Source organism: Nanorana parkeri, unplaced genomic scaffold (assembly GCF_000935625.1).
Source record: "Nanorana parkeri isolate BGI_ZX_2015 unplaced genomic scaffold, ASM93562v1 scaffold635, whole genome shotgun sequence".
NCBI lineage: Eukaryota > Metazoa > Chordata > Amphibia > Anura > Dicroglossidae > Nanorana > Nanorana parkeri.
In genome coordinates, this window is record NW_017306903.1 from 83,733 (window position 1) to 93,792 (window position 10,060).

Sequence of the window (10,060 nt, forward strand, 5' to 3'; positions counted from 1 at the left end):
TCCTCTATCTCTTTAATATCAGAATTCCCCCTTCACATCGGAAGCCTGCCTGCGCCATGGAAAGGCATAACACTGTACGAAGATTTCAAAGCGCCTCTGTGGAAGGCAGAAGGCACACCAGGGTGCTACAGCACCCTGGTTAAGAAAGGCTGGTTTAAACTAAGTTTTATACTTCCCAACTGCCCCTCATTTTGGACCATATCCCTCTGTGCCTCTTTCCTCCTCTGTTGTCCCTCTTTTTGGTCTAATATAAATACACCTCTAAACAAATGTATATTTAATTACCCAAATTCTTATACTACACTAACTTTTTTTTTAAAACGTCTGCCCAGCCTATCACATGGCAATAGCGCCCCTACATGGTGCTGAGGAGTATAGGAAATTCCTATACTCTTCAGTGCCATCTAGGGGTGCTAGTGTCATGTGAATGGCATCCTCCCAGCTTAAGTTTTATAAATAAGCCCATGTAACATTTATCTAAATTATAGTAATTTTGAAATATCATAAATTATTGAAAAGTTGCAGTGAAAAAATGGCCGCCGTACATTAAACCAACCATTTTTTGTATATTAATTATTCACAGTCTGCATAACTGGAAGCATTGACAGGGGTGTGTCCTGTCTGTATACTTTGTACTAGACGGTGACCCTCTCTTTCTTTTACTCTCAGAAAGTTGGGAGGTATGTCTATTATTTGCTTTCCCAGTGTGGTCAATACATCTCCCCAATTGTTTTGATCTGTCAGTAACAAACACCACAGATAGGTCACTGTCTCCCTGAAAATGACATGCTGGGCAATCTTGAACAAGTTGCTAGAGCACAGTGATGGCAGGAATCTACATGATTCTTTGAAGGTAAATGCATCACAAGCAAACCATTGATTTAGGATTAGAGAACCTTATTTACATGCATCAAAGTGAATAAAGTTAGCCAATCTTCAGTTCATGATGTGCTGGTGAGGTTTTTATATGTATGTTTACTTTTGGCAGCATCCATTCATCTTCAGCACACTGAATTGTTGTGTGGTCAATCTGGATATAATATTGTTGTATGTGCATATCATTATGCTCTCTATAACACTGAGGCATCAAAAACCTTATGGAAATCTCTGTCTGTAATAACATAGGAAGAGGAATCACCAGCACTCAGTAGAATAATCCAACATGTCCATTTATTGGACATAGACGTCACACAATCACAAGAGCCAACGTTTCGAGAGCACGCAGGGTCTCTTCATCATGGCATAAAGAGTGACAATGCACTGACATTTGATAACCACATATATACCTCATGAGGCTAACCAATAATCAAAAGCAACTCCCCCCCTGTGGCATCATAATGGCGGGAAAATCGGCCATTTTCAAATGCATACAAAAAACAATAAACAATGAAATACCAGCTTAAGAAACATATATCATACCCATTGCAATCAGGGTCCGGTTCCAGAGTGTGGTTAAGGTCCGGTTCAGGGATGCAGATAAATCAAATGCAGGCGCTGGAGTGGCCAAAGAGAGACAGGATATCAGAAACCGGAGATCGCGCCACGAGTCTGTAATAACAAACTCCTTAGAATGCTGCGGATGATACTGCCCACCAGAGACAGCAGAAAAAATTCAATAGTCTTAGACTTTGCTTGAATTGAGACTGGCATTGGTAGCAGTATAGTGCTTCTCATTTGTGGACTATTTATGGCCATGTTAACATTTCTTATTACCACAAGTCATGCCTGTCTAACTTTTCTAAAACGATATCTCTTTATGGAAGCTTATCATTATTTCTAACTCTACTACCTCCCTTGAAGTGACACTAAACTGAGGAGTTAAACCTTTAAAAATGCATTTAAGTACCTTAACTATTAACTATTAACTAATTAACTAATAACTATTAACAAAAATGTATCTTCTTTGTGTATCACTCACCATCTCTGAATTGGTGCTGACACTGTCCTTCTTTCTGGAGGGTGACTACTTTTGGTCCCCATGGTCCCTGTGTGTATTGTTACAGTAGCCACAGCTCCAAGCTGTCACCTGTGATGGACTACAATCTCATGTTTAGTTTACTAATTTGTATTGAGATTGTAGTTCATCACAGGAGTTGGAGCGGTGGCTACTTTACAACACACACAGGGACCATAGGGAACAAAAGTAGTCACCCTCCACAGTTTAGTGTCACTTGAAAATTGTTTCTGCCTGTTGTTTGTCCACTTTACAAAATAGGTTCTGGTACACCTGGTCTACAGCAGTCCAGAATATCTTGTTGTTTCGAGACAAATGGTAATAATTCTATACCGTCATACATTGGGACTGCGGCAAAGTAATAAATAAAATGAAAAATACAGTGCCAAATGTGCAAGTAAAGCTGATGGCTGGAATCTGGCCTAGAGACTAAAAATTTAATATGTAGTTGTCTAATTATGAATGTTTTCACTCAAGATTTAATTAACTTTTACCAAAAATTTCAAAAAATGTGTGACTGCGGTGAAAGTTGTGTGAATCATGAGTGAAAACATTGATGAATTAACTCCATAAAGTAACATGCTGTTTGTATTTCACCATGTGAGGCTTTGGTATGATCACCTTCATGTTTCAGTTTTTAGAGAAATATGTTAAGGGAAGATCAGAGAAATTTGATCCTGTCAGTGAAATGTTTATTGTACCAGAGTTCTCAAGTGCATCCATTAGCTTTTCTCTTTCTAGTCATCCAGATGACCTGCCCCAACCTTCTGCTTGATTCTCCAACTTTTTTGTAGACTGCCCTCTGACATGAATTTAATTATGACTCCAATTCCAAGGGTTGCTACCTGGGAGTTCATGTGCAGCTAAACCCATTTTGACCATAACCCAGCATTCAATAAGCCTTATGCCTTGGTTAAAGGTTTTTGTCACCTGTATGTATGGATATATGTCTATGTAGTGCTCACCCCCTAAAGAATTGGCTGGATGAATTTATCCCTCCTAGCCTGTCTAGGGTACACAGTTCCATTGCTACCCCAAAGCACTTACTAACCCATCAGTGACTGATTAACTGACTTCCAAGCTGGTTTGCAGAACATCTTCGGGATAAAGGGTTAGGGCTCAGGACACCTATTGTCTTGCAGACTCCAAAATAGAGAGTAAAGTACTTACAGCCATCACAAATAAAGAACTTTTAAGCCAACCGTGCAGTCTGTGACTTTAGCCCCTGGCAGTAAGATACTAGATGTTGCATCTACTAGTTAAATGGGTAGAATCACCAAACGTCAGCCTCCTGCTCAGAAGCATACCGAGAAACTTCAGGGCCCCGGTGCAAGAAACCATGAAGGGCCCCCTGGCGAGGCAATGTTTCCCGCCTCGGCGGTTACAGGGGACAGGGCCCTTTTCTTCCTTTCCGCCCCTCCCACAAGTGGCAGAAGGCCAGGGCCCAGTTGAAGATGTGACCTCTGCAACCCTGGTAATTCTGCCAGTGATGAGTATGAAAGATTCTGTCTGTTCCAGTTTTTATAAATTCTCCCCACAGTATCATTCTGTATGCACTTACTATAAGATGAAGATGACAGCCCTCCAGCAGTGCAGCCACCGACCTAAGGATGTCTGATGTCATAACCACTATGAGAGAACCGGGAAAGAATCCTCCTTTGCTCTGTGCCCGTAATTCTACCATCATCATGCGCCTCGGCCAGCATACACACCTGCTCTCAACATTCAAATGTCCTGATATTGCAGCCTAGGGCACACCCACAACCTCAGAAAACCCTGCAGCTTGTGCACTCCACACCACAACATGGACAAGCCACGCCCACACCCCTCCCCGCCTCACAACTGAAATGTCTGTACGGGGCTTACTTCTGCCTTTCAGGCCCCCCCAAGTGGTGGAAAGGCCAGGGTTCCAAATGCGACCGCTACAACCCTGGTAGTTCCGACAGTGCCCCTGCTTAAAGTGGACCTTTTCCCCCTTTTTACTAAAAATCACATCAGCATATCAGCAGTACATTTATTATTTAAACAAACTTGTTTTTCATTTACTTACAGAGTTTATCCACTTGCTGGTCCAGTTCTGGCACAAATTATGTAATGTGCCAAAGGGTTGCTTACTGGAAAGGTTACATCAGCAGAGCATTGCTGGGAAATCTCATATGTAATCTCATGAGATCTCAGGGAAAGGCATTTTCCTCCCTTTAGATGATGTTCATGGTCACATGCAGAGGCAGCTCTTTAATTAGGCAAATTAGGCGGTCGCCTTAGGCCTTGCCCTCCAAAGGCCTCGCGGCCGCCTAGTTTGCCCTGTCGGAATGGCACATCACCTTGCTTGCAGCCAGGTAACGTTGTGAGCTCTAAGCCCTGTCGCTGTCAAACTGACAGAAGCGACAGCGACAGGACTGAGAGCTCATCCGTTTCCTCGATCATCAGTGCAGTCCATTTACTCGGTCTTCTGGAGCTCTGCCCACCAGCCAATGAGCAGAGGCCTCACCCCTCCCATCCACCGCACGAGGATCTCTGGCTGGGAGGGCGGAGCTTATGTTCAGCAGCAGATGGAGACGTCGGCGGCTGCTACCCTGGTGAGACCCCCTCAGAGCTCTGGTGAGACCCCCTCAGAGCCCTGGTGAGACCCCCTCAGAGCCCTGGTGAGACCCCCTCAGAGCCCCGGTGAGACTCCTCAGAGCCCTGGTGAGACCCCCCTCAGAGCCCTGGTGAGACCCCCTCAGAGCCCTGGTGAGACCCCCTCAAATCCCTGGTGAGACCCCCTCAAAGCCCTGGTGAGACTCTACTAGAGCTGCAACAACTAATCGATGTGGTTGTCAACGTTTCCATCATCGATTAGTCGGCTATCGATTGGTTTACCCTGCAGCCATACACCTTACAACCATCGCAAGACTTTCGTCTTGCGATGATGGTAAGGCAATTAAAAAAACATACACTCTGCCCATCTTGGACATGCAGATCGTACTTGCAATCATCACAAGCCCGACTGCAATGCTGAACGGGCAGTGTGCGCTTGCGCACACCGGCCCCTGCGGCATTTGTCTTACGAGCATGCCCCAAACCCGCCGGTTTTCAAATATGCTCGTAAGACAAAAGACGTGCGACCGTACAGTAGAAACGGTCGCATGCCTTCCATACACCTGCCGGTTATCGTACGGTCACGGGATTTCCCGCAATTATCGTCTGATAACCATTGTATTCTCTATAGCTGTTGGTACATTGCGCTGTATATATACCATCAGCTATAGAAGAATACAAATGCCAGGATGTGCTGTATTCCTCTATAGCTGGTGGTATATTCTGCATTGCACTGTATAATCATTATACAGCACAATGCAGAATATACCACCAGCTATAGAGGAATACAACAAATCCCGGCAATAATACATTATAGTATAATGTATGTGCTGGGATTTGTTATATTCCTCTATAGCTGGTGGTATTCTGCGTGCTATAGAGGAATACAATATATCCCAGTCAGCAATAATGCATTATACAGCGGCGCAATGCACACAGACTACAACCAGCTATAGAGGAATACAACAAATGCATTATACAGCGCAATGCAGAATACTGCCAGCTATAATGTACTATTGCTGGGATGTGTATTAATACATATATTAATACAATATACCTGTATAATGTTTTGCTGGGCTGGTGGAAACTGTTGTATTCTCTATAGCTGATGCTATATTGTGCTGTATATTTACCATCAGCTATAGAAGAATATAAATCCCAGTAATACATTATACACTGTATGTATAATGCATTGCTGGGATTTGTTGTATTCCTCTATAGCTGGTTGTATTCTGTGTGCATTGCGCCGCTGTATAATGCATTATTGCTGGCTGGGATTTGTTGTATTACTCTATAGCTGGTGGTAATCTGCATTGCGCTGTATAATTATACAGTGCAATAATTTACCATTAGCTATAGAGGAATACAACAGATCCCAGCAAATGCATTATACAGCACATTGCAGAATACTGCCAGCTATAATATACTATTGCTGGGATTTGTTGCAGTCAGTGTGGGAGATAGACGGACAGGTTGGGGTAGAGAGTTCCATAGGATGGGAGAGACTCTAGTGAAGTCCTGGAGGCGTGCATGGGAGGAGTTGATGAGGGAGCTGGAAAGCAGGAGGTCTTGTGAAGAGCTTAGGGGACGGTTAAGGTGGCCATACACCTTACAATTATCTGCAGATTATCTGTGGTCAGATGGAAAAGGTGGAAACAGATTCCTCCATCTACGCTAAACTGTGTGGATGGAGGAATCTCCACCTGGGCCAATCTGTTGCACTTTTTCTATCTATCTATCTATCTATCATTCACCTAACCAACTGAGCAGTTGGTTAGGTGAATGAATCTAGCAGCTGCATTCATGATAGACAGAAGGGGGGATAGCCTGTGCAGAGGTAGGCCAATGAGGAGGGAGTTGCAATAGTCAAGACGAGAGATCTGGTGAGTGGATGAGTAATTTTGCGGTTTCCTTGGTGAGGAAGGGGCGTATTTTGGAGATGTTACAAAGAATTATGGCAAGGCGGCAAGATTTGGATAGTGATTGGATGTGGGGAAGAAAGGTGAGGTCTGAGTCAAGGATGACACCAAGGACCTTGGCATGGGAGGAGGGGTGGGTAGTTGTGTTAACAATCTCAAGGGTAAAGTTGGGGGAAGGTGCACGGGCAGGAGGAAATATCAAGAGTAGGGATGGGCTGCATGTTGGAGTCGCACATAGGTTCGACTCGACCATAGCCTGTTCTAGTGTTCGCCGAACATTACGGGATGTCCGCGGTCTGTTCGACCGCGGAACATCCCACAATGCACTGCACCGTCCGAAACGGTAATTGGCTACAGTCTTGCACCTGACCGCAGCTCAGGTGCAAAACTGTGCCAATCAGGGCTCAGTACAAATATAGAGCCATGATTGGGCAAAGTCACGATGACTCTGCCCAATCATGTCTCACAGCTAAGTCCCTGCAGCACACTATATAAGGCTGCTGACACCGTACCCGTATCTCCATACACTTTTTATGGCCAATTAATTGCATATAAGGCTTCAAAATGGGGACATTTAATTTTCTGAGTTCTACCCCATAGACTTGCATTGAGTTCTAAGTTCGAATTATAACTTTTTCCATGTTCGAAAGTTCGGGTTAGAACCGAACACGGGGGTGTTCGGCTCATCCCTAATCAAGAGCTCAGTTTTTGAAAGGTTGAGTTTTAAGAAGTGTTGTGACATCCAGACGGATGGATGTCACAACACTGAGGGGGAGAGTTGCTGAGTAGAGAGATAGATTTGAGTGTCATCGGCATAGAGGTGGTATTGGAAGCCATGGGAGGTTATTAACTGACCAAGAGAGGAGGTGTAGCTAGATAAAAGAAGGAGTCCAAAGACAGAGCCTTGGGGGACCCCTACAGAAAGAGGAAGAGGAGGGGAGGAGTTAGATTTGTTGGTGACACTAAAGGAGCGCTTAGATATGTATTGAAATATATCTAGGATCAGTATAACTATTTGGCAAATTCGTTTTTTACCCCTAGGACTTTACAACAGGATATTGTTTCTGTAAGGGAAACAATTATTTTACCAGTAATATAGGAAGAGGTACTTTACAGTTGTTGCGCTGTGGAAGGTAAACCACAAGAGGTAACAGTGGAAAACCAGTAACTGAGTTTTCAAATGACCTATATTGTGGATATAGAAACTTTTAGAATTTGTTATAGATTGTACATGAGTAATATGTTTGAAAGCTTGAAAAAGTTTTTTACATAATTGTCTATATACTTCAAAACTCCCACATCATACACCCCATTTTAAGCATTTCTGCATTCAGATGATAGCTGCCATTCTGATTCTGGTTTGTTCCCAATTATTTTATACACACTACATTTTTCTATGGAAACCTTACAATTATATGTCTTTATTATAAGTTTATTTTCATTTATATGTCAAATCCAGTAAAAACCGCAAATTGCAAATACTATTGTAAATTTGCTATTGTCAAATGTTCATTATTTTGTAGCTGCCTGTAGTGCAGTGTACCTGCATACATGCTAATAAAATAGAAGCACACTTGCCAAGTGTCCTACGGCCAACCTGTCAGGTTTTATTTTAAGTGACAGTACTGCTAAAGCAGTTCCTACAAATAGGATTTTTAAACTCTCAGTTCCTTTCTGGGTGCTTTCTGGGTAACCTTTTGATCCTAAGCACACACCAAATAGAGGTCTTGGTGGTGGAATGTCTGACTTGGGAGCTAAGCCCCACCCCACCTGTCAGTAATGGGACTCTAATTAGATAGCGAGTCTTCAGGGAGTTACCAGGAACTGTGTCATCAAATACACAGAGCCATGTTGAGGAGTAAGTAACTATAGTAAGAGAAACAAATAGCATTGTCAGTTGCCAAAAGTAGGAATTGACCATTCTAAAAATGCAACTGTGTAGGAGTAGGAGGTGTTTGTGTGGTGTCAGGAGAGCTACAAAACTTCTTGTATTAAAAAAACAACAACTCTTTATACAGTTCTAAAAAATACTTCACTTAATATTTGTGTGTGTCAAAGTATCAAATAGTTTGTTACACGTTGTAATTAGTTATGTATACTATAGGACATATGTGTGGTAGCATGATTTGTTGATACTATCTACATACAGTATTCCATATAGTACCTAATTATTACTTACTTTTGCCTAAACATTCCCTTTAGGCCTCATTCACACAGCGTACGTACGTATTGTACCATATGGAACATATGCAACATATGCAAGTAAATGGCTCCATACACACAGCCGCGCATGGAGCCGTATATTTGCGCAGCGTATATATGCGCAAAAACAGAATGGAACAGAGATGCGTCTGGGCAGCGTATCTCTGCGTATTTAGGCGCACATACGCGTGTTTACATGCCTACAGCACATTAAAATTCCATTACGAGTGATGCATTCTGGGATTGCATATAGTGCACTCATATACGCACATACGCGCATAGACGCTCATATATACGCGCATAGACGATTATATACACAATATACCATTTTGCTTGCGTTGTGTGTGAATGAGGCCTTACTCTTTTGCTGTTTTTACATAACATTTCACCAGAAACGTTTTTATGGATTGCAGGTGAATAGTATTCCCTTTAACATCTGCTACAAGGTAGACTTTATTGGATTGTATCACTGGATTATCATGTTCAACAAACACCACCATTTAGATGTCTATAGCCCAGCATGGCAAAACAATAGCGACATTAACCAGGACATTGGTTTGCTGAATTGGCAGCTAGGACTGGTAGATCCATCTGATATCAACTACCCAGCACTTGCTGTTAGTTATCAGATGGATCTACCAGTGCTATGTGGCTATTGTTTTGCCATGCTGGGCTGTAGACATCTACGTTCTGGTGGTTGTTGAACATGATAGTCCAGTGATGCAATCCAACAAAGTCTACCTTGTAGCACATGTTAAAGGGAATACTATTCACCTGCAATCCATAAAAACGTTTCTGGTGAAATGTTATGTAAAAACAGCAAAAGAGTAAAGGGAATGTTTAGGCAAAAGTAAGAAATAATTAGGTACTACCGTATATGGAATACTGTATGTAGATAGTATCAAGAAATCATGCTACAATTCATATGTCCTATAGCAGGGCTCAAAATTTCAAGTCCTGAGCTACTAGCCAGGCCTTAAGAGTTACTCGCCACCAGTCGCCCCACCTGACCCCTACCCTGCCCCGCCCTTAACTCCGCCAGGTCAGTGGTGTGACACAGAGAACAGAGATCAGTAACAATGCAGAGTGCAGAGGCCAGTGGTGTGCTGCAGAGTACAGAGGCCAGCAGTGTAATGCAGAAAAAAGCAATGTATGCTCCATGTCCCAGGTGTCCTGCTTCTCCCGGGCTGTCCTTCCAGCCAGTAGCAGCTCTGCAGTCTTCCTCCCAGCCTATGGCAGCTGAGGTGGGCGGAGGAAGCTGCAGGATCCGGTGTTCTATCGAAAGCTCCAACTCATTGAGATCTCTAACTACCTCTGGTGCTCAGAAACACTGGAGCTCTGTGCAGTGAGCTTTCGATAGAACACCGGAGTAAGGACAGCTACAGTGCGGCACTGATTCTACTCC